The sequence below is a fragment of the Tupaia chinensis genome, unplaced genomic scaffold (genome assembly GCF_000334495.1).
Source record: "Tupaia chinensis unplaced genomic scaffold, TupChi_1.0 Scaffold145860_1, whole genome shotgun sequence".
Classification (NCBI taxonomy): domain Eukaryota; kingdom Metazoa; phylum Chordata; class Mammalia; order Scandentia; family Tupaiidae; genus Tupaia; species Tupaia belangeri.
This window is the reverse complement of record NW_006205718.1, coordinates 457,942-483,387: the sequence shown is the minus strand read 5'-3', so window position 1 is coordinate 483,387 and position 25,446 is coordinate 457,942. Positions and strand designations below refer to the sequence as shown.

Genomic DNA, 25,446 nt, shown 5'->3' with positions numbered 1-25,446 from the left:
AAACTAGTATTATTCTTTAAATGTTTGGTGGAATTCAGTATTAAACCCATCAAGTCCTAGACTTTTCTTTGATGAGAGATTTTAATGTACTTATTCAATCTTTATAATCTTTACTTGTTCAGGCTTTATATTTCTTCATAATTCAGTTGTGGTAAGTTGTGTTTCTAGGAATTTATTTCTTCTAGGTGACTCAATTTTTTTGTGTATTGTTCATAATAATGTCTCATGATCCTTTGTATTTCTGTGATATCATTCATGATGTCTTCACTTTCATTTCTGGTTTTATTTATTTGAGTCTTTTTCTAGAAGTTCTTTCAGCAACTCAATCCCCAAAATGACCAAACTTGCTTTTCTTCCCCTAACCTTCTCCTGTTTCCTATTTACTCAGCCTAGAAATTTGGAGTGCATGTATACCTTTCCTTCTCTTTCTCCTCCACTTCCAATCACTCATGAGTTTTTATTTATTTATTTATTTATTTATTTACTTACTTACTTATTCCATAAGTGATTACCTTGCTCTGCCATTATTTTAATTCAGGTTCTATTTTTCTATCTCTGTTTTGCTGTGGCCTCCTCACTGAATTCCTGTTGCCTGGTCCTGAGCCTTCCATTTACTTAGAGCCATCTCTTGATGTTGTAATGCATTATCAGTGAAGTTAAAGTCATTATTAAATTTGTGAGAATGGCTTGTTTTCAGTGTTCTCACCCTGTTGTAGTTTTCTCTATACATCACTTGTACAGAGGTCTAGCTCTCAAGTGACAACAGAGGCTAATTTCAACTCTTAAGTCTTTTCTTTCAGACCTGGCTTGACTCCTATTTTAGATCTGACCACTTGCGGAGCAACTACTATCTGAGCCTGATTTTTCAGACACTGCATAGCCACATCTGTGAGAGGGGTTCTGTCCCCAATACATATCCCCTCCAGTGGAACGAACTCAATTTATAGTCCCAGCTTCTCCTCTGTATCCTGCCCTGCCTACTCAAATCATTAAATAGGACAAAGTAGCCATTTCCTGAGAATATTAGAAAGCTCAACTGTGTCAGACTCATTGTGTAGCCCACTGTTAGAACATAAAAGATACTTTGCAAGAGGAGGTAATTCAACTTTTGGATCTCAATTATCTCCTCAAGGGATGTTCCTCATCCTTTATTGTGTGCTGTTATCTACAGAATGTTAAAGCACGTATGATTCCATTTATATAACATTATTAAGATGACAAAATTACAGAGTTGGAGAATAGGTTAGTGGTTCCTGGGTGTTGGGAATGAAGGTAAGAAGGAGATGGGTATAGCTATATAAAGACAATATGAAGGATCCTTGTGGTGATGGAAATGTTCTCTTGACTGTGGTGGTGGTTCCAGAAACTTGCATGTGATAAAATTGCATAAAACTAAACATACACACATGAGTGTACACACACACACAAGTACAAGTAAAACTAGAGAAATCCGAATAAGGTCATTGGATTGTATTAATATTGACATCTTGGTTCTGCTATTGCACTACAGTTGTGCACGATGTTACCAATGGGGAAAACTGGGTAAAAGAGACACCACAGGATCTCTCCGTACTATTTCTTTCAACCGCACATGAATCTACATTTACTGCAAGATAAACAAGGTCAATTTAAAAAGTTAACTCTTTTAGTTCTAACAATTCATGGTATTTGTTGAACTGAACCATTTATTCTTTCAGCCAATTCTGCCTCTTGGGAGTAATAGAATTCATGAGATTTTTGTTTGCTTAATGAGAGTATGTTTCCATTTACTTTCCAAAAGTACAACTAGCATCTCCAGCTTTCTCTTTACTCTTAGTTTCATGATGTGGTGGGTTTCAGTCATCCCGTCTTGGTGCTGTTGTCTGTGGACTGAAAAAAAACAATAATTTGAGTCTAGCATCATTGTTCCTTTGTTTAAGCTGCTCTTATCTGGGCACTCACCTGTGGGATCAGAACCACTTTCAGCCACAGTCAAGGATGACGACATCACAATTTGGTACAGAATGTTTATTTGAATTTTATTTTTCCTCTTTCTCCTTTTTCCTTCTTTCAAACATTTTTGACAGCAGAATCTTCTGGGGTCCAGTCTGAGAAAGACTCCCAGGTGAATTCCCTGGGTCTTAACTGAGACCTCAGATCTCTGAATCCTTTAAGTTTCAGAACACTCCTCTGCCACTTTTCTCTACCCACTCATGCAGTCTCTAGAAGACTGTGTTTTCTTCCTATTGAAATTTGATATCCAAAAGCTTAGCATCACCAGCAAAATGTACATGACACCTTCTACAGTATGGCTAACTTGTAAACAAAGTAAGTAAATTTGAAACCAATTCTAATTCTATAGACAGGCACATTTACCCCTTTTGGATGTTTTCTACCTCTAGGTCAGAGTCCTGTAAGAGTCTCTTGCTAAATTCTACCCTCTCCTGCCATTCCCTGACTAATACACAAATGGTGAACAGCTAAGGCTGCTTGGCTAAAAGATAAAACAAAGTACTGTGGTGTAACTTCTAACAGAAACATAGAGGCAGAAAAGACTGTGAGGTCATCTAATTCAGCACTCCATTTAACTGAGGAACTTTGTTTGTTAGAGATTCTTTCTCAGTGCGAGTCCACACAAAGTTTAACCTCTGGAGTGACACAAAGCCCATTTTTTTTCTCCTTCACCTATAACGCTTCTCCACTGATTGAAATCCTGTCTTCTTGGTGTTGCTCTTTCTCACCCTTTCAGCCATTTTGTGCACATCAAAGATAGACAGAGGATAGCACCACTTGACCTACATATGTGTCTTTCTCAGAGGTACAATTTGGTGAAAGTAGCCTGACTGTGGAGTTACTTAGATCTAGGTTCGAAAATCTGTTCCTGCACCTCTTAACATCATAACTTCAAGTGAATTACTAACTAAACCTCGTAATTAGTTTTCTCACATGAAAAACTTATCTCAAAATATTTAAGTGAGGGCCCAGCTGTGGTGGAGAGGTAACACAATGCTCTGCAATGCTGAAAGTCTGATGGAAAATAGGCATTTGGTTTCTGGTTTGACCTGTACATACCAGGCGTGTGTGTGTGTGTGTGTGTGTGTGTGTGTGTGTGTGCACGCGCCCATGATCCTGGCTGACTAAAAAGGCTTAAGGGGAAAGTAGATGGCAGTGTGAGATCCTTCTGAAGATGCTCTCTCTCTTTCTCTGTCTCTTTCTCAAGAAAAGAATAGGTAAGCATTTTTAAAAAGTTAAAATGATACGTAAATGAGGCCATTTATGTAAAAATACTTGGTACATAGTAGGTACTTTTACTATGACTACTTATATGACTAATAGTAGCTCTGAAAGTTTTACTCAGCACTTACTATATGCTACATTCTGCATTGAGCTCTTTACATGCAATATTCACTTTTAGTCCTCATGACAACTCTACGATAAAGGCACTATTATTATTTCTTACTTTGCAGATGAGAGAGCCAGGGTCTGAAGTTACTTACCCAAGGCCACATGTTGGAAAGTGATAGAGTCAAAATTAAACCCCAGGCTTTTCTAAAACTAGAGGTATAATCCTACCCATAGCTCTACATCATTTGTTTTTCTCCTTTGTTTCTCAGAGACCCTCAATACATTATTCAGGCAGTCACCTCACATGCTTATTAAGAAGAGACAGCATATCAGTAAAGAGAATATGCATATTTCAACTAGAAGGAGCCACAGTACCACTCAATGTTTATGTAATTATCATGAATTTCAAATTAATGTCATTGGAATTAATGGGGTCACATACTAAAGAAACAAAACATGATCTTTAGGGTACTTTTTGGTTTTAAAATTTGATGAGTCTATATACAGAGCAAATTACAGGGAAATAAACAACTAAATAATTGAAGAAATGGAAAGACTATGCAAAAGTAAGTTTTGATCAGGATTGTTCTTGGATCCTGAAAGCCATGATCTTACTAGGACCAAATGGGAATGGTGTCCATCTGTCCAAGTTTATCTGACTTTATGTCTCTAATGAAAGAACCAGTACTTTTAAATTCCTGTATCCACTTGTTTAAGAAAGGCCCAGAGATTTCTGTCAGTGTGTTGATTCCTACTAATTAATTTTTAGGAGCTCTTCTGTTAATTTTCCCTAAAGTTCAAGGGTGTAATTCTTGAATATTGACCAATTAATTAAAGGTTATTTATGGGCCTGTTAATCAAGGTTCTCATCTTTACATTTCCATATCCCCTAGGATATGAGGCAGCAATCTCTTGGTAGGAGGAAGAAGGAGATAATATTTCTTGTGTCATTTTCAAGAAATGAGCATGGTACTACATAAAGAGAGGGGTCACTTGTAAATCTGAGCATCAGAATCCTGCAGTGGGAGGGCCATGAGCTCAGTAGTCACACACACGTGGGGAGTGTCATGGATTCAAGAGTCACACACACATGTAAGTCTCTTAATCTACAAGCCTTGGTGTAACCTATGAGTCATAGAAAGGGAACACTAATAATATAGTCGTAGGGTGGCTGTGAACATTAAATAATGTAATGTATGTGAAGGGTCAAGGTACCTACCTCTCCACTGGTTCACTAAATAAATAGTTAAGCCCCTCTATTTGCAGCCCTGTACCATGAACCAAGATTACAGTGGGTTACACTGTTTGCTAGATGTTGTTCCCACCTTCTTGGATTTCACAGTTTAATGGAGAAGACAGACCAAGAAAAGGCTCAGATACAATGCTGTATTGGGAACTTAAAAGTTTGTCAAGAGCATGGATCTCAGAATCAGCGCTGGACTCCCATGTAGTCCACCATGGATTGACTCCAAGATGCAGCAGCTTAAAACTCACGCCAGGTGCAGGTGCATGTGTGCCCAAAATCCCAAGAGGAGACTGGAGGAGAAGGAATTGTGTGACCATCCCCCCGGGGGAATGATTTCTTGCTTTTTGTCTCTCCAGTGAGTGCATGTCCCCTCTAACGAAAATCTCTCATAAAAAATAAAAATAGAAAAGAGCATGGCTCCCAATAAACAAATAAAAATAAAGGGGAAAAAAGAGGGTAGATTTTATATTATGTGTCTTACCACAATAAAGCAAATAAATAAACAGCCCTAGCAGCAGTGTTAGGAACAAGAGGATGCCAGTGCACAGGAATAAGGCTGCATGGGAGGCCTGGGCTTCAGTCCCCAGATCAACCTATTAATAAGATGGGCTGGCATGGTAATGCACACTTGTGGTCCTGGCTGACTGGGAAGTGAGGGCGCGAGGATCACAATATGGCCAGATTTTGACATAAGTGCCTATTTCTGTCTCCTTCTCTTTCTCTCTCTCCCTCATAATAAACAAACAAACAAATGTGTTAAGTTACAAAACATGCCCATACATCAATGAATTAATATTTGTAAAGCATTTGGAATATTGTCTATTACAGAGGATGTGCTATATAAGTATGTATTGAATAAAAAGTAAATGCAAATATTAGAGATTTATTCTAATATATTTATTAGTATACTTATTTATTAGGATATTATACTTATTCTAATATTCTAACTCCTTATGATTGAGTTCTGATGGATTTACAAGTAGAAGGAAATAATTGTAAGATGCACAAAAGTTTAAATGCCAGAATGTTTAATCCCATATTTCATCTTAAAGTTGAAAACAAGCTAAACCTCCAACATGGATGGTTGACTTATTAAATTATATTAATTCATAAAAAATACATAAAAGAGAATACAGGGATTGTTAATATAGATAGTGTAGATAGTGAAGGTTTCTTTGAAGAGATGATAGTTAAATTGACCAGTGAAAATGGAATAAACCCCCTCTTGTGCAGGGTAGCGGGGAATGGGATAAAGAAGGAATATTCTTGGAAAAGGGAACAGTAAATGTAAAGGCTGGGAGATGGGGAAGGGCTTGGCAAGTCTGAATGAAGGAAGAACCTCAAGTGAGGGGAGAACTTAAGGAGGAAAGGGGAAGGTAGGGGAGCCAGAGAATCAGACAAGGAATATGTTTTCCAAGACTCTCAGGCCATCAGAATGAGTTTAGTTTTCATTTCAAGGGTGATTGAAAGCCTTTGAATAGGCTTAAGTGGGCAGATAGCATGATTTGACTTACCTATTAGAAGACTACTCAGGAGGCAGAGTGGGGAATGGATGGGGAAGAGAGAATAGGCAGACACTGAGAGGCTTGTTGAGAGGCTGCTGTAGAAGTCTAGGGTAGCAATGATGGGGTCTGGACTGATGTGGTAGGAGTAGGGAAAACCAGGTGGGTGAATTGGTCTAGGAGCATGTGTGCTGTCAGAATCAACAGGACTTGCAGATAGGTTGGGTAACCAGGTAAGAGACAGTCAAGAATTAAGAAAGAAGCCTGGATGCTTGGTTTGAGTAATAAGAATCAACATGTTATGTACTAAGATGCAAAAGACTGATTTGGGGGAGAAACAGAGTTCAGCTCTAGAAATGTTAGATTTGAGATGTCTGTGATATAGCCAAAGGGAGAGATCAAACAGATTGTGGAGATATAAATTTAAAATTGGCAACTATATTAGTGGTACTTAAAACCTAAATCAATAAAGGTTGTGTTCTATTCCCATTTAATAATAATAGTAGTGGCTACCAGTTAATGACTTTATCTGTATTGTTCTTCAGTTATAGTACTTAATAGGTTTGGACTACTATAACAAAAATATCATAGATTGTGTATCTTTAACAGCAAGTATTTATTTCTCAGTTCTGGAGACTGAGACATCCAAGATAAAGGTGCCAGCGGATCTAGTGTCTTGTGAGGGTTCACTTTCTGGTTAGCAGATGGCTGTCTTCTCATTGTATCCTAATATGACAAAGAATAGAAAAAGAGCTCTATCTCTTCATTCTTTTATAAGGCACTGATCTCCCATTCATGAGTGCTCCATCCTCATGATCTAATTACCTCCCAAAAGCCCCACCTCCTAATATCATCACATTGGGGATTTAGTCTTCATTGTACCAGTTTTGAAGGGACATTCCATTGCAGCTGTCAAACATACATATTAGGTTGTATGCCATCAGGAATTGTAACTGAGTGGCTTAAGACAGGGAGAATATTATTAGAGAATTCCAAACTGTTAGAATTTTCTGATGAGCAGAGCTGCATGTCCAATTCTGATCCCTACAGCTAGGATTTGTCCTATAGCATAGAGAGACCGTCCCCACATCTCCAAGTGTATCAAAAGCAGCTCTTATCCTCCTAGTCTGGCAGGTATGGCCCATCTTGGTAGGTGATGGTGAATGGGGATGCCAGCCTGTTTTTTGAGTCTGTAGAGATTGAGAAGGGCCATAAAGATTTTATTGCAGAGGAGAAGGCTCACAGCCTCTACACTGATTCTGTCCTCTGCTGTAAGACTATCACCTGGGGGGAAGGCTGCAGTGCCATGCAAAGGTAAAAAGTTATATGGTTTATTGGTCCATTGCTAACTTAGCAACCTTACTTAGCACACCTACCTCCAAGGAATCAAACTTTGTGCCACAGGTCATGGGATAAATGCTACAGAAGGGGCTGAATTTCTTATTCCTATGCAGACACCTAAGGGAATGGAAGAGAAAAATCGATAAGAATTTTTAGTCTGTTCTCTATCTTCCCCTGCAGGCAGATATGGCCAGAATTGAGTAATAATATGAAAGTTCTCTTGGGCTAAAATATAATAAGATGCAGATTCTATCTCTCATTCTACTGCCTGTCTGGCCTTTTTTAACCAGTCCCTTGAACATTCCAAATCCCAGCTGGTCCACCTCTAGAATGAGAGCAACCTCTGCCTTCTCTGAGTGTTGTTTTAAATATTAAACAGGACAATAGGTATGAAGGTGCTTTGGTGACACTAACGTGCCATAAAAATGTGAGATACTTGTTTTCATGTGTTCAGTCACACCTCTTTCCTCATAGAAGTTAGTCTGGTGAAGAGGAGAAATAATGGAGGCCACTTGGTCTAGGTCAGTGGTTCTCAAATTGTGGTCCCTAGAGTGGCAGCAGTATCATTTGGGAACTGGGTAGGCATGCTGACATTCAGGCCATTAAGACTTGATGAATTGGAGAGCCCTCCAGAAGATTGTGATTCATACCTAAGTTTGAGAACCTCTAGTCTAGGCATTCATAAAAGTGCTTCCTGACAAAATGACTTTAATAAAACCTGAGAAGTAATCTGCTATAATATGAATGCCTCCTCTTCCACCTTCCAATTCGTGTGTTGGGACTTGGTTGTATTATAAAAATGTTAGATAAAAACTTAGTCACTTTGTGGTGTTCCAACATGTTGCCTTTGGGTGTGGTAAGATCACCAGGGTGGGGTCCCCCTGATTGAGCTCTGGTGAATATACAAGCAGAAGGAATGAAACCAGAACAGGAGAGAGAAAAAAACTCAAGGATATATACCATTCTGCTCTGCTAAAAGTTCTGTCTTCTGTCATTTTGTCATGTCTTTGGACTTTACAAGCAACAGAACTGTGAATTTTGCACATAATCCTCTGTTTTATTTATTTTTTAAAATAAATAACTAGTCTTGGGTATCTCTGTTATCAATGCAAAATTGATTTTTTGTTTTGATTTACATTTTATCACTGTGTGATTTTTTGTTTTGATTTACATTTTATCACTATACATCTTCGCAGCATACAAAAGGAATCTTCCCAGCCTAAATATCCTGCATATTAGTTCAGTCAAAGATATTACCATATGCATCATCATTAATACAAAAATTTTACACTTCCTGTTAAATTTTTTTCTTTTCCTTTTTCCCCTGATTCTATCCCTCCTGCCCCACAATGCCCACCCTCCTCCCTCACTGTCTCTAGTATCCAGAGTTGCTCTACATGTTTTATACTTTTAAATCTTTCAGTTTCTGTCAGAGTGCAGACATTCAGTATATATTGGGTCATCAGAAAAGTCATGATGTATTTTTTCTATTTTTTTATTTAAAAATGCATCATGACTTTTCTGATGAGTCAATATTAAGTGGGGACATAACAATGCTTTTCTTTTGTAGTCTGGCTTCCTTCACTTAGCATTAAATCCTCCATATTTGTCTACTTTCTATCAAATGCCAGGAACTCTCTTCTTTTTTTTTTTTTTTTTTTTTTGGTGGCTGAGCAGTATTCCATAGTGCCACATATTTTTTTCAATTCATTCATCTGTTCTTGAACATTTGGGTTGATTCTGTGTCTTAGCAATTGTGAATAGTACCACAAAAAACATGGATGTGCAAGTATTTTTTCTGACTGAAAGTATTTCTATTCTTTGGGCAGATACCCAGGAATGGAATTGCTAGATCATATGGTAGTTCTATTTGTAGGTTTTTGAGGAACCATCATATTGTTCTCTACAGTGGCTGTACTAATTTACATTCCCACCAACAGTGTAGGAGAGTTCGCTTTTCACTGTAGCCTCACCAGCATTTATTATTCTTTATTTTTTAAATATTAGTCATTCTGAGTAGGGTTAGGTGGTTTTGATTTGCATCCCTTATATTAAGAGATGCTGAACATTTTTTTTCATATGCTTTTTGGATGTTCATATTCCTTGGAGAGTTGTCTGTTCAGCTCATTTTCCTATCTTTTGATTGGATTTTTTGGGTGGTGGTAAGCTGCTTGAGTTCTCTGTATTTTCTTGCAATTAGTTCCTTATTTGAGGCATAGTTGCAAGTATGTTCTCCCATTCCAAGGGGTGTCTATTCACTGTAAGTATTCTTTCTTTTGCTGTACAGAAGCTTTTTAATCTGATGTAATCCTACTTACCTATTTTGGCCATTATTGCCTGTACTTTGGGAGTCTTTTTAAAAAAGTCTTTGCCACCTTCGATGTCTCCAAGAGATTATTGCCTGTACTTTGGGAGTCTTTTTTAAAAAGTCTTTGCCACCTTCAATGTCTCCAAGACTTCCCCTGTATTTTTCATCAGTAGTTTTATAGTTTGATGTTTTATGTTTTGATCTTTGATCCATTTGAGTTTGTTTTTGTTAATGGTGAGAGTTAGGGGTCCTGTTTCTATTTTCATTTTTTCTGAGTTAGGGGTCCTGTTTCTATTTTCATTTTTTTCTGGTACCATTTGTTGAGGAGATTTTCTTTTCCCCACTGGATTAACTTGTGCCCTTTGTCAAAAATCAGTTGGCTGTGTGTTTTGGGGTTTATTTCTGGTTTCTCTATTCTGTTTCATTGGTATACATGTCTGGTTTTGTGCCAGTACCATGCAGGCTTTGATTATCATAGCCTTGTGATATATTTTGGGGTCAGGGAGTGAGATGCCTCCATTTCATTCTTTTTGTGCAGTATTGCTCGGGGAGTGAGATGCCGCCCACTTCATTCTTTTTGTGCAGTATTGCTTTGGCAATATGGGGCCTTTTATGATTTCAGACAAATTTTATGATTTAAAAAAATTTATTTTTAATTTTTAAATTTTAATTTCTGAAAAATCTCTCTGGTAATTTGATCAGGATTGCATTTAATTTATAAACTAATTTGGGTAGAATCAACATTTTGATTGTATTAATTCTTCCAAACCAGGAATGTGTTTCCACTTATCGGTATCATTTTCAATTTCTCTTTTAAGCCTTTCTTAGTTTACCTTGTAGAGGTCTTTGACTTCTTTGGTTAGGTTTATTAATAGGGATTTTAGGGAACCAGCAGTTAGCATAATGGCTATGTCGCTGGACTCCCACGTAGTTGACCGCAGTTCGCGTCCCGGACCCGGTGGCTTAAAAATCACGCCAGGCTTGCGTGCGTGTGTGCCCAAGATCCCAAGAGGAGAATGGAGGAGAAGGGATTGCGGCGTGACCATCCCCCCTGGGGGGTGATTTCTCGCTTTCTGTCTCTATGTCTTTCTCTGTCTGTCTGGCGAGCACACACACCCTATAGCAACAAACCTCTCCAAAAAAATAAAATAAATAAAATAAAAATAAAAATAGGGATTTTATACTTTTTGTGGCTATTGTAAATGGTATTACTTACTCTTATTTTGCCTCAGTCTGTTTATTGTTGGTGTATAGAAATGCTATTTATTTTTATATGTTAATTTTTTATCCTGTCATTTTACTGTATTTATTTATCACTCTCAGGAGTTATATTTTGTGAGTTATTTTTTAATGTATGTAATCATGTTTTTTGCAAATAGAGATAATTTCTTGAATGCCTTTCATTTTATTCTCTTGTCTGATTATATTGGCTAGGATTTCTATATTAAAAAGGAGTGGATAAAGTGGGCAACCTTATCTTGTTCCAGTTTTTCATGGAAAAGTTTTCAGCTTTTCTCCGTTCAGTATAATGTTAGCTATGACTTTTCATAGATGGCTTTTATTGTGCTGAGAAATGTCCTTTCTATGCCAATTTTGCTGTGAGTCTTAATCATGGAGTAATGTTATATTTTTTATCAAATGCTTTTTCTGCACTGATTTATATAATCATGTTTTTTTTTATCTTTCCTTCAGTTAATAGGATGTATAACATTTATTGTTTTGCATATATTGAGCCATTTTTCTTCCCTGGAATAAAGCCTACCTGGTGTGGTGTATTTTGATGTGTTGTTGGATACAATTTGCTAGTATCTTGTTGAGAATTCTTATATGTGTACTTATCAGTGATATTTGTCTATAGTTTTCCTTTTTTATGATATCCTTGTCTGTTTTTGGACTTGAGGATGATAGAGGCTTCATAGAGTGAATTTGGGAGAGTTCTTTGCTTTTGGATCTTTAGAAATAGTTTCAGTAAAATGAGGATTAGCTCTTCCTTAAAAGTTTTGTAGAATTCAGAAGTGAAGCCATCAGGACCTGGAGTTTTCTTTATTAAGAAACTACTTATTATTGATTCAACCTCATTGCTTGTTATGGGTCTATTTGGGCTTTATATTTCTTCTAGATTAAATCTTGGTACATTATATGTGCCCATCTCATCCAAGATTTTTTGTTGGTCGGCATATAGTTGCTCCTAATATTCTCTCATGAGCGTTTGTATTTCTGTTATATCTGTTGTAATATTGCATGTTTCACTGCTGATTTGATTTATCTGGTTCCTTCCTGTGTTCTTAATTAGTGTAGCTAACAGTGTGTCAATTTTGTTTATCTTTGCAAAGAACCAGCTTTTGGTTTAATCTATTTTTATTTTTTATTTTTTTATTTTTTGGAGAGGTTTTCGCTATAGGGCGTGTGTGCTCACCAGACAGAGAGAGAGAGACAGAGAGACAGAAAGCGAGAAATCATCCCCCAGGGGGGATGGTCATGCCGCAATCCCTTCTCTTCCACTCTCCTCTCGGGATCTTGGGCACGCACGCACATGCGCCCGGCGTGAGTTTTAAGCCACCGGGTCCAGGACGCGAACTGCGGTCGACTACGTGGGAGTCCAGCGACATAGCCATTATGCTGACTGCTGGTCCCCCTGGTTTAATTTATTTTTTGTATAGTTCATTTATTCTCTATTTCATTTATTTCTGCTCTAATATTTATTATTTCTTCTCTTGTGGTATTTTCATTGTTGTTGTCTTTCCAGTTCCCTGAGGTGTGTTGTTAGGCTGTATATTTGCCATCTTCCAATTTTTTTTCTTGTGAGCACTAATTACTATGAACTTCCCTCTTTTGATGACCATTGCTGTGCCTCATATGTTATGCAAACTCAGTATTCATTACTGTTGGTTTCAAAGAATCTTTTGATTTCAGTCTTGATTTCTTCAGTTGTTGTAAAGTCATTCAGGAGTAGATTGTTTAGTTTCCATGGGTCTGTATATTTTTGAGGTTTATTTTTCTGTGGTTAATTTCAAATTTTTTTCCCTCCTGGTTGGAGAAGATCTTGGATATAGTTTCCATATTTTTGAACTGGTAAAGATCTGTTTTGTGCCCTCTCATGTGGTCAGTCTTCTAAAATGTTCCATGCAGAAGTGAAAAAAAATGTTTATTTTGTAGTTGTTGGATGGAAAGTTCTATAGATGTCTGTCAAGTCCATTCAATTGATGATAAGATTTAGATCCTGTATCTCTTTGCTTATTTTTTGTCTAGATAATCTGCCAAGAGGAGACAGTGAGTTGTTGAGATCTCCAATAATTATTGTGTTGTGGTCTATCTCTCCCTTTAAATCAAGCTGTCTTTCTCTACATATTTGTGTGCTCCAATGTTGGGTATATTGATGTTTATAAGTGTTATACCTTCTTGGTGAATTGGCCCTTTTAGTACTATATAGTGTCATTCTTTTTGTCTTCACTTACAGTTTGTCTTTGTCTGATTTTGAAAATCTGATGTTCTGTGGAATAGATCTTCTTAGGTTGATCCTATTTGGGGTCCTTTCTATTTCTTTATTTCTCTATGTTTGGAAAGTTTTCTGTTAGTATTTCATAGAATAGGTTTTCTATGCCTTTATTAGATTCTTCACTTTCTGGAATACCAATTATTCAGATTTTCTTAATTTAATGGTTTCTAATATTTCCCATATGTTATCCTCTTTTTTTTAAATTTTTTTGAGAGTTTTTTGCTATAGGGCGTGTGCACTCACCAGAAAGAGAGAGATAGAGAAATAGAAAGCAAGAAATAACCCCCCCAGGAGGGATGGCCACACCACAATCCCTTCTCCTCCATTCTCCTCTCGGGATCTTGGGCACACATGCACGTGTGCCCGGTGTGTGTTTAAGCCACTGGCTCTGGGACTCGAACTGCGATCAACTATATGGAAGTTCAGTGACAGAGCCATTACGCTAACTGCTGGTCCCTTATCCTCATTTTTAAAATAATTTTTAAATTTTTTTTTGTGGTTTCATCTGAGTCAGAGGATTTGTCTTCTAGGTCAGAGATTCAATCTTCTACATGGTCTAATCTGTCATTAATACTTTCAAGGGTCATTTTGATTTCCTGTATTATATTCCTCATCTCCAGAATTTCTATTTGATCTTTTTTTATGGTGTCTCTTCCTTCAAGTTATGGAAAGACTTCCTCATATCCTAGAATTGCTTGCCTATTTTCTTTTGTATCTCATTTATTTTTGTCACTATGAATATTCTGAATTCTTTTTCTGACATTTCTGTGAATTGTATTATTTTGTCTGTGAATGATGAAAAGCTATTCTGTTTCCTTGAAGAAGAGATATTTCCTTGTTTCTTCATATTTCTTGTGATGTGCACTGGTTTTTGGTTATCTGATGGATTATACATTTCTTCCTAATTTATTTATTTATATTCTGTAAGTGTTGGGGAGAAGAAGAGCTCTGCTTCTCAGGTGTGTTCTTGGGAAGAGGCCTCATCTTCCAATCGAAGATGGGTGTATGCAGTCAGCCTTAAGTGCATGCTTCTTTCTTAATCTCTCAGGACCACATGTACATGGGGCTGAGTTGGAGAGATTCAACTGGCTGGGCAAAATGCAGTAGCAAGAAGCCTGGAAGGACACAGAGGGATTACACTTACTCACTTTTTCGCTGCTGCTGCTGGCCCCTGCACCATAGGGGTTTATGGCATAGGGTGGGAAGGTCCCAAAACACACCTGGGTAGCCAAAAGGCATTGTCAAGTAGTCCGGGGTGTGATATTTGTGCTCTCTTTCTTCCTGCTGCTGATTTTTGCACCACAGTGACTTATGACCTAATAATGGGTTTTTAAGCAAAGAGAGTGTATAGTTAAGAATGTTATTCCAGAGGAAGGTGCTCTGGTGTAAGAGAGCTTTGTCCTTTGGAGAAATTGAAATAAGTCTACAGTGGTAGGAGCAAAGGAAGAGAAAATGTGGAAGGGAAGGAAATAAAACAGTCAGTGTGAGGCCCTTGTGTACCAGGGAAAATATTTCGCAGTTTATGTTCAGGTCAATTGGAAGCCATTAAAGGGCTTTAAGCAGGGAAGGGCTTTTTCTGGTCAATAACATGCTATTGTAATTTTAAAACATTTTCTTACAATCCAATAAAGGCAGTTAATTGTCTTAATTGGAACTTACACTCTTACAATATAACTGCTGGGTCAATCCACAAATATATGTTATGTACCATTCATGAGTTTGGCACTATGCTAGGTACAATAAAGGATGCAGAAAAGGATCTGGCTCCTTCTTTCAAAGGACTGAGGTCTGGGCAAATCCTGCCCCCTGTAACCCCAAATGATACCAGGCATCTCCATGTTAAATCCTAGGCATGGGTTGGCTTGTAGGATATCAGTGGCTGGGTAGTTAAAGAAATGCTGGGGCAATCATACAGATTTTCCAGAAGAGTAGATGGCTTGGGAGAAAGCATATAGGCAGAAATTAGCAAGAAACTTCTCCATATCTTGGAGGAATAGGCTTCTGGGAGGTGGCCATTCATCTTGGAAGTACCGGAAGTACACTGGGACGAATAGGCTGAACCCAGATGTGCAACCAGACCTAGGAGAGGAAGCTCTTAGCCTGGCCAGGTGGGTCCCAGACTATCCTGACCTCAAATGAAGTCACCCATTGCGGTCACAGTCAAGAACACTGTTGAGAGGTCTTAGGTAGGATATTAGGGGAGGTTTTCTGCAATTGCTCCTGGAAATTCCTAGTACAGTCTTCTCCCAAGGCTCTGGGGCATCTGATAGTTGACTACTTAGCTCTTATCTTTAAGTCTTTTTATTGCAGCATAATAATTATAGAAAAAATGTACAACTTTTAAGTGCACAACACTATCTATTGATTTCCCCTTCTGGGTGCTTTCCTCTCCCAAGAGAATCACTGTCCTGACTTCTACCTTACTTCTTTTTGTACTTTATGATATCTTTCATATCTGGCTTCCCAACATTATATTTGTGAGGTATATCCACATTGTTGCATTTTTCACTTTCATTGCTGTATAGTACTCCACTGTGTGTTACACTACCATTTATTTATCTGTTCTATTGTTGATGGGTATTTAGGTAGTTTCCAGTTTCAGGTTATCATTTTGTTTTAACTTCTGATATGGGCCTTTCTCTTACTTGCCAGATTACCCTTATCATTACTAAATTAATCTCAAAAACTTTGATTACTGTAAAACGTATATATGCTTGATGAAGCAAACAAACAAAGAATATTGAATAAAAAATTACTAGCAAGAGATGGGAGGGGGATAGGGAAGGGCAAAATTTATACAAGAGAGCCACCTTCCCCATCTTATCCTCTTTCTTTTTTGGGTCCCTCCTTCTCATTCTCAGAAAACCTTAGCTAATGGACACTATTGCAGCCAGTGCCCAGGTACCAGGTACTGACAGTCAGGCACCAGCACAACTGGGTAAGGTCAACTGCTTTCAGGAGCCTGTGGAGGGCAGGAAGAGTATCTTGTTCTTTTTTATAAATGGCTTGATATAGGCACTTGGTAAATGCTGGGTTTTTTTTGGGGGGGTGGTTGCCTTAGGACACATACACTCACGAGAGAGAGAGAGAGAGAAAGAGAGAGAGCACAACAATGAGAAGGAAAGTGGGAAATCAGCTATCAGCTCCTGGGGGAATGACAATGCCTCAATCCCTTCTCCTCCATTCTCCTCTCAGGATCTTGGGCATGCATGTACAAGTGCCTAGCATGAATTTCAAGCTACTGGGCCAGGACTTGAACTACAGTCATGCATTTGGGAGTCCAGCAACATAACCACTACACCATCTCTGCTGGCCATGGTAAATGCTTCTTGAATAAATGAGTTTCTTTCTTTCCTTTTTTCTTTCTTTCTTTCTTCCTTCCTTCCTTCCTTCCTTCCTTCCTTCCTTCCTTCCTTCCTTCTTTTTTTAAGAATTATTTTATTTAACTTTATTTATTTATTTTAATTTGACCAGAGAGGGACAGAGCCAAAGCAAGAACGAGATAGAGAGAGAAAGTGAGAAAGCAAGCTGCTAGGTCCAGGACTTGAACTGCAGTTGCCCATGTGGGAGTCCAGTGCCCCTAACCACCAAGCCACCTGCCGGCCCCAAATGAATGAGTTTCTAGTAAAGTGTACAAGTTGCCTGGGAATCTATGATGTGCCAGATAGGCCTAGAGAGTACAGGTATAAAATCCTTCTCTTTAGGACCTTTGGAAAAATGTTTGGTGCGCCACTTAGCTCTATTTCAGGTACCTGTTGGCTACTTTACATCTCTTGCCTCCTGTGATTCTTATACAACTCAGGGAGGCCATTACTCTTCTTATCCTTTCATGTAGGTGAAAAAGCTGAGGAATGGCAGACCTTAGTGACATTCCTAGGTTTGTATAGTCAGTGAGTGTCAGAGGTGACAAATCAAAGCTAGCAGTCAGGCCTCAAATCCATGTTCTTAACCACTATGTGACTAGGGCCAGAAGGGAGCCAATAGGAATGGCAGATGGTAAGCCATTCCCAAGACTGGCAGAGGAGAAGCTGAGGCCCAAATAGGACCTTGAAGAGAGAATGCTTAGACAGGTAGAGAAGAGGAGGTAGTTCCTGTAAGATGAGGGACTAACTTGAGCATCCTCATGAGGGGGTCTGTGGGGATGGAAATGCTCAAAGATCAAGGAGGCTGCCCAAGGAGGTGGGTCTATGGGAAAGGAGAGGCCTTTATGTTCATACTGGGAGTCTTAATTCCAGGAGCATGTTATGGCAGATCAGTTCACCAAGTGCTGCCTGATTGAATGTCTCACCTCCCAGATCTCTGAGGCTTGGCAATTATTGGGTTCCCAGATGGCCAAATCTCTGTGGCCCTGACTTGGGCATTTCATGTGGATTCAACTTCCCTTCCTAGCCAGTCTCTTTAGTTATCTGCTGCCCACCAGTCTAGGACTGCCATTACTTGGAAACTTCATCTAGACCCTCAGAGTCTCACTGTGCCCCTACATCATCCTATTGGGATACCCAGTCCCAGGAAGTTCAGAGCCTAGACCTTTTGGGAGTCTGTCTCTTCACACAGACTAGAAAGAGCTTAACCTGTGTTTTCCATTCAGGGTAATCCTCTGACCACACACAAATCCATTAACACTTATTAAGAGTTTTAGAGGCTAGGGATTGAAATGCTATGCAGAAAGCTCTGAAGGCTAGCAGAAACACTTAAAAATTCTCTATTTATCCCTTTTCCCTCTAGTGGTTTGATAATGAGCTTGAAGACAGTGTGGTTAAAAAACCCACATCTGACTGTACATGTTCCTTTCCTCACTTCCTTTAAGTATAATTCAGTGGTTCTCAAACTTGTCCTTTGAGGTGATTTAAACATTTTCAAAGATAGTTTTGAATCTATGCAAGTTTTGCCTTTTGTGCTCTCTTTAGAATTGAAGTCCCACCATATGCTGTGGTGATTAGAACAAAAAAACTTCCTCTTTTCCCTTTCCCCGTAGGACTTTTAAGGCTACTCCCATTCACTGCCCAGTGGCCCTGGCAGCTGCATTCAGAGTTTTACCAACAGCCAAGAGGATACTTTTTGGAGATTTGGAAATCCTTGCCACTTATGGAGGGATTTTAATCCAGTTGGCTTCTAAGCTTGGCCTGTTTTTTTGGAGCCAGGAATTTGTTTCCTCACTAGATAATAAGTTCATGGAGATAAGACTTCCCCCTTTCCCCTCCTCCACCTTCTTGCCCCTCTTACACCCTCATATCCCTCTTCTCACCTTTCCTCCTCTTCCTTATCCTCTTCATCCTATGCCATCTTGTTCCTCCTCCCTTTCTCTCCCTCCGTCCACCCCCCCAACCCAATATTTTCATCATTGAGTGCAGTGCCTGGCACAAACTACTGTTCTCTAAAATTTGATAAATGAATGAATGAATACATGCCATTCTTTGACTTCAGAGGAAAATTCGCTTTTTTATTTTTATTGCAGACTGGGTCGTTTGGAACTAGATTGTCATGTTCACCTTTCTGTCTTTTTCATTATTCCCTGAAAGCACAAACTCAATTTAGGCTTTAGTGAAAAATGAAGAGCATTAGACCAACCTTTTAAAATTGCTTGGTCAGTATTTCCCACTCGCCTGTACTTCACGGTGCTGTCATCACTGGGTAATTATAACATTAAGTATGTACCTGATCAGCAAGTTGCTTTTAATTAAAATCCCCTGTTGATTTCCTAGCACCTCACAGCTCCTGGAGCATTCGTTCATCCCTTTGGGCCACTGTCAAAGTTTCAGCTGTAAGGAGGATAGAAGCAGATGTCCAGAGATCTTGGGTCAACATAGCCCCCTCTTCATTCCCTCCCCTGGCTTTCTCAATAGGAAGGAGGATAGAAGCAGATGTCCAGAGATCTTTAGTCAACATAGCCTCCTCTTCATTCCCTCCCCTGGTTTTCTCAATAGTATTTTGGCAATTGTGTGGTATGAAGCTCATTGAATTTATCTCTAGAAGAAGGGGGTTCCCTATCCTTGGACAAAGGAATATGAGACACCTCAGAGGGAAGGGAATAGCCTTTTGAACCAGAGCATCTCTTGGCAATTGCTAAACCACATCCAACCTGCAGTGAGATTTATTCTTGTGGTTTTGCTGGTGGAGCCACCTGGACCTCCTCCCACATTTTCATGCAAGGGAGATGGCAGCTGGGGAAGGACCTTTTTTTACTCCTTTTCCCTTGCCATACATTTACAAATTCTACAGCTCAGCCCGTTTTGCTACGGAATAAGGAAGATCTGCTTATAAATGCTGAGAAAAATAGCCTAACTTTTCTGAGCTTCATTTTCTTATCTGTAAAATGGAAAGAACAATAGAACCTATTTCCTGGAATATTTGTGAGGATTCAATGGTATGTGTAGAGTTAAATGTAGTTCCTGACACATGAGTGGTGGCTAAGACTATCATAGTAATACAGGTACTTCCTAACAACTACCATTATCCTTGCAGGATTTTAGGTGCACATGCACACACACACACACACACACACACACAAACTTTCCATGTGTGTTTCTCAAGTCTCTGGACGCAAACCATAAAGTCAACTATGGGGATCCATCCACCTTAACCACCACACCACCAGCAAAGCCCAAAGGCTTTCTTCATGAAGCTGAATTAATATGAATCTTGAATGGAAAATAAGTTATGCACAATGCTAATCAGAGCCCTGGCATGCACACTAGGACACAGACACTTTTTAGGAACATGTTGAAGAGTAATGTTTCTCAAATCTGCTCGGGGCGCTAATGCTGGGAGGTGCTCCTCAATCAAAGTTTTCTGGAAAAGTCTTTCAAAAATTTGGGGAATCATAAACTAGCTTTCATTCTTTAAGGTTATAAAAATGTCATTAAAGACCACCTAACCCCTGTCAGAATGGCAAAGATTAAGAATATAAAAAGTGATAAGTGTTGGCGGGGATGTGGTGAAAAGGGAACCCTCCTACACTGTTGGTGGGAATGTAAACTAGTTCAACCACTGTGGAGAACAATATGGAGGTTCCTCAAAGATCTACAAATAGAACTACCATTTGATCCAGCAATCCCACTTCTGGGTATTTACCCAAAAGACAGGAGAACGCTCAGTCAGAAAAGTGCTTGCACATCCATGTTTATTGCAGCATTATTCACAATTGCCAAGACATGGAACCAACCTAAATGTCCACAAACTGATGAATGGATTGGAAAAGTGTGGTATATATACTCTATGGAATACTACTCAGCCATAAAAAATAACAAGACCCTGGAATTTGATAGAAAATGGTCAGATATGGAGGATCTATTGCTGAGTGAAGTAAGCCAGGCTATGAAAGAAAGATATTGTATGTATCCACTCAATATATACCGACTATCTGCACTCTATGATAGAGAGCAAAAAATCGAAGGACATAAAAATAGTGAAGGTACTTAATGAGAATAGGACAGTGTGGAATGGGGTAAGTGAAGAGAAGAGGATAGAGAAAGATAGCAAGTGAACAATAGAGAGGCAGGACGTTAGTGAGAAGTAGATAGGGCTTATTAACTGTTGATGATGACATGTATAGTATTCTCAACTGGATTGGCCTGAGAAGTATTTCATGATGGGCAAAGTATTTTTACAAGCAAAATGAGAAATAGCAATTGACTGTTTTATAAAAATAATTAGAATAATAAAAATAATGATTGGGAAAACAGAAAAGATATGGAATGTTGAAGTGGGGAGATTAATGTCTCTGTACTGACTGACATGCATGGCATTCCCTTTTGAAAAAACAATGTAATACACTGTAAAGTTATATGTAATCCAATGTAATATAAAGAAGATTATGATGATAATAAAAATAAAAAAAATGTCATTAAAGGATGAGAAGTCTGTAGTAAAGATAACTTTTCCGCCTTTTATAACTTAGGGCATCCCAAATTTACCTTATTCATTTTCAGAACATCCCTCAGAAATAAAGTACTAAGGTATCCCTTGGGAATTATTATTGAAAAAACAAAAAACAAAAAACAAACAAAAAACAGGGTTTGTGTAAACCTAAAGGATCAGTAGCTTCGGCCCAAGATCTGAAGGTGAATGATTTGCCAGTTGCCCACAGTTGCTCATGCCGATGATCCCCTCCAGTGACTCAAATCATTGAATGTCAACTGTGCCTCTGTTGGCTTTGATCCACTTGCTTTTTCACTTTGCTAGCAAGATGAGGGAGCACCTGGAGAGAGGAAATTAGTAGACATGCATTCATAACCCTTCCAGTCTTGGCTATGACCTAGCTGGTTATGAAAATGCTCTTGGGCTTTAGATGACAGGTCTGTGAATCCCCATGGTTGGTCTTGTCCAAGGGTTGATAGTCATAGCCAGTGAGGAGCCTTTCCATAGCATAGGCAGTGTGTGTGTGTGTGTGTGTGTGTGTGTGTGTGTGTGTGAGGGGTAGGGTGGGGAGAGAGGAAATGGTTTATCAAAGTCAGGGTGATTCCATTCTTGGCTCTACTCTGCTGCTAGCAACATCCAACACAGGATTTTCTAACTTTGTGCCCTAATTCCCTGCTAGTGAAAGTGAATCTTAGTTATTCAGTTTCTTGGATAGCTATGAGTTGGTTTTAGGGTAAAGAATCTTAGAGATGGAAGCGATCACAGTGAGAAATCATTCAGTTCAGTCTCCCACTAAATACCAAGATGATGTTTCTAACCTTTGAAGTACTGTGGACCCCTTTGGGAATCTAATGACTGTTATGGACCTAACTTCAGAGAAAAAGCACAGATGGATATTCAAGTATCATCTCACCTACAACCTTAGACGTTTTCAGACCTTCACATGTCCCTGATACCCCTTTTGTGTAATATGCTTAGTAACTTTCCTTTGCATAACTATTTAAATCTCATTCATTGACTCCATTTAGTCTCAGGATAAGGTAAAATCATTCTTTAAAATGGTGCACATGGCCTTGCATGATCTGCACCTCCCCCCACTGGTCCATCTGGTACTGCTCTGGTTTTCTGCTTCTCCTTACTGCCAGTATAGCCAGGCTGCATCCTGTCTCAGGGTTCTTGTACACACCATGATCCTCTTTTGCACATACTGTCCATTCTCCCTAACATCTCTTTCTCCCTCTGATGCCTAGATAACTCCTTATCAGGTGTCTCATTGGCCTTTCCTTTTTCTCCTTTTCCAGGATAATCTATGAGTCATATTATTCATCTATGTTCTCACAGCACTATGGACATTTCTTTCAAAAGTGTATGTTATAGCTGAATTTCATCTTTCTTTGTGAGACCAGTTGATTCATGTCTGGCTTTCCCACTAAACTAAAGGTTTCATGGAGCCAAAGACTTGATCTTTGGTGTTTATTGATGTGCTTAGCACATAGTAGGTGCTGGGTAACTGTGTATAGGATGAGAGGATTATTATCTTTGGTCTGAGTGCTCCCTATATGTCAAGGCAACACATTTCATGGACCCAGGGCTTTTCTTGGCTTCTGATTTTAATTGACAATGAACTTATTGTGTCCCTTTTATGCTGACAAATTATGAGAAGTTTGTCTTTCTCAAATAAATCAATGACTATATCAGTTTTTGCAAAGCTATTGGCTAGGGCTCTACATTATAAATTCCCTTCAATGAACACATCTACAGGCAGAACTTGGACTTCACTCTACCCACCTTCATGATAACCACATCCATCAGCAGCCATTCACATACTCACATTTACATTTCCTTTCTCCTTTTCTTCCTATTTCCCTCCTTTTTTCTAGAAGTTGTATAGGCATCCTTATAAGTTAGGTTGAGAAAATGATTGTGTATATCCCACACAGTTCTTGGAAAATTTGTATATATAGGGAGTAGGTATAAAGTAGGGAAAATTTTATTACCAATAATTCCAATTCATCATTGAAACCAAATCTGCATGGTGATAGGAGCACCCTGCAGATTTTATTTTCTATACAATAATCTTCTTCCCTTTCTCTCATCCCTATTTTTCTCCTTACCATCAAATTTGACCTCTTTTTTATTAAAAGATTTACTTATTTTTAATTTTATTATCATTATTCTTCAATTTTGAGAGAGAGAGAAAGGGAGAGTGAGAAAGCAAGTAGCCAGGTTCAGGACCCAAACTGTGTTCGGCCCATGTGAGAGTCTAGCGCCTTAACCACCATGCCACCTACCAGCTCCCAAGTTCAGCCTCTTAATATCAGTATTACTCAAGTCTCAAGCACCCAAATCCTTTTCACCCAGTCACTCTTATCTGTTCACACTATGTCTTTAGGGTGTCACACAAAAGGGAGAACATCACTTTATAAGAGGTAAGAAGACAGAAGTCTCCCTCATTACTGTTTCCTCTGTCCTAATGCTAACATACTTACTCAAGCTTTTTAGTCTGCTCAGCATCCTGACACCCAAATATTCAAGGCCTTTAAGCCTGCAGTTCCCCAGATGCAAGTTATTCCCCACCTATAAGAGATAACTTTGTGTGGAACTAGATGTTAAAAGGGATGTTTCCACAGCCCAAAATCTCAGAGCACACAACTCTTGCTGTTGAGACTACACAGTCCAGGCAGACACTTGGCAAGTGAGAACAGGCCTGTAACTTGTAGACATACACCCTGGTAGAGTGCTGGGATAGTGGTGAGTGAACCCTAAAACACCCGTAGAGTCACCCTGTGGGTGCTGGTTTTTGTGAGATGTGATGGTGACAGTCTTCTTTAGTTCCAATGCTCAGGTATCCTTCCAATAAATCTCTTGATACTTCAGGTAATTCAACTGAATCTCAGTTTATTTCAAACACAAAAATCAAGCTGGACTGTCTCCTTGGATCATTATTTTTTTCTTTTTAGAGAAATATATCAATGAGGTATATTTATATATTTAGGTAAATATATCTGTCATTTATTACCTGTCACATTATAGACTCCTTAAGGCAGATTCAAATTCAGTCATCTTTCTGACTCTTTATAAATATTTATTAGCATAGAGAAAGAAGGAGGGAGGAAAGGAAAGAAGAGGGAGTGAAGGAAGGAAGATAAGCGGGGGAGGAGAGTAAGAAGGAAGAAACAGGAAGAAAGAAAGGAGAAAAAAATTATTTTTTAGGAGATATGTGACCCATATAACCTACATGTCATGCCTCCATATACCATGGCTGAGGTAAAGGTAAGGGACTAGGTGGGTCAACATTGGAATAAGGGTGAAGGAACAGTTATTGGCTGAATTTTTTATAAAGATAGGTCAGACAAGTCCTTGATTTAGAGCAGAAAGTTTTGGTTTTGAGTAAACTAGTTTTTATATGTATTTTTGGAAGCTGAGGAAAATGGAAGTTTATTTCACTGCCAAGTCTGCCTCTTTCTATTTGGCAAACATAGATTTCTTAACTTCCTTTTGTATTCCCGGTGGAACTGAAATAAGCAGCACTGGCTGTTCACTTTAGCTCCCCAGGATTCACGGAAAACAGTCCCCAGCAGAGACTGCCTGCTATTATCCTGAAAGCCAATAGAGGGCTCCCAAGAACACTGAGCAAAATTTGGCAGTCACCACCAAGAGGTTCCACTATAATGGTAGGGTTATCTAACATACACATGGATAGACCTCAATTTATAAGGTAAAGGTACAAATGAGGGAGCACCAGCCTTAAATGCTACAGAAGTTGCTGCACTGGTGGAAGCTCAGATTAGGTTAGCTTTAAGATCCCTTCTGAATTCAAGCCAGTATCTTGACTTGAAATATCTCTTCTGGAATTAGCTGATAGAGCTTTATAAAACACTTGTATGTTGGATATGTTAAAGCCTCGATCCTTTTCACTACGTTATCTTGGAAAAAAATTGCTTAATATCTCTAAGCATCACTTTTCCTATTTATAAAAACAAGGAGGTGATACTCGATTAGTGTGAATTTTTAAGGGCTAACCTTCTGTTACTACTATTGATAGCGAGAACACTCAAGAGAAACCTGAAAAACATGGCTTACTTGAAAGGAATAGTGCTAATTCTGCCCTAATACAGGTGTAACACAATGGTTCTATCATATACTTAGAGTAAAGTTGGAAAAGGAAATGTAGTCTTTGATGACCAATGAGTTAAGACACTATTATGTAGATGAAAGATTACAGTAAGTGTAACTTAAAGACTTAGATTGAAATCTTAATTTTATTTACTAGCAAATCACCTTTCTGAGTCTATTTCTAAATCTGTAAAACTATGATAATACAAATTGCCTAGCCTACTCCAAAGTGTGCTGGTTAGGTAAGATAATACAA

General features: G+C 38.7%; 1 long non-coding RNA gene across 1 annotated transcript; it reads right to left on the bottom strand.

The window, feature by feature from the left end:
* Positions 1 to 1,753: 1,753 nt before the first annotated feature.
* Positions 1,754 to 14,467, bottom strand: LOC102472284 (uncharacterized). The gene is made up of 3 exons (XR_337407.1): positions 14,366 to 14,467; positions 7,449 to 7,530; positions 1,754 to 1,869 (listed from the first exon to the last, which is right to left on the bottom strand). It is a non-coding gene; the product is annotated as an uncharacterized LOC102472284 (long non-coding RNA).
* Positions 14,468 to 25,446: the final 10,979 nt, after the last annotated feature.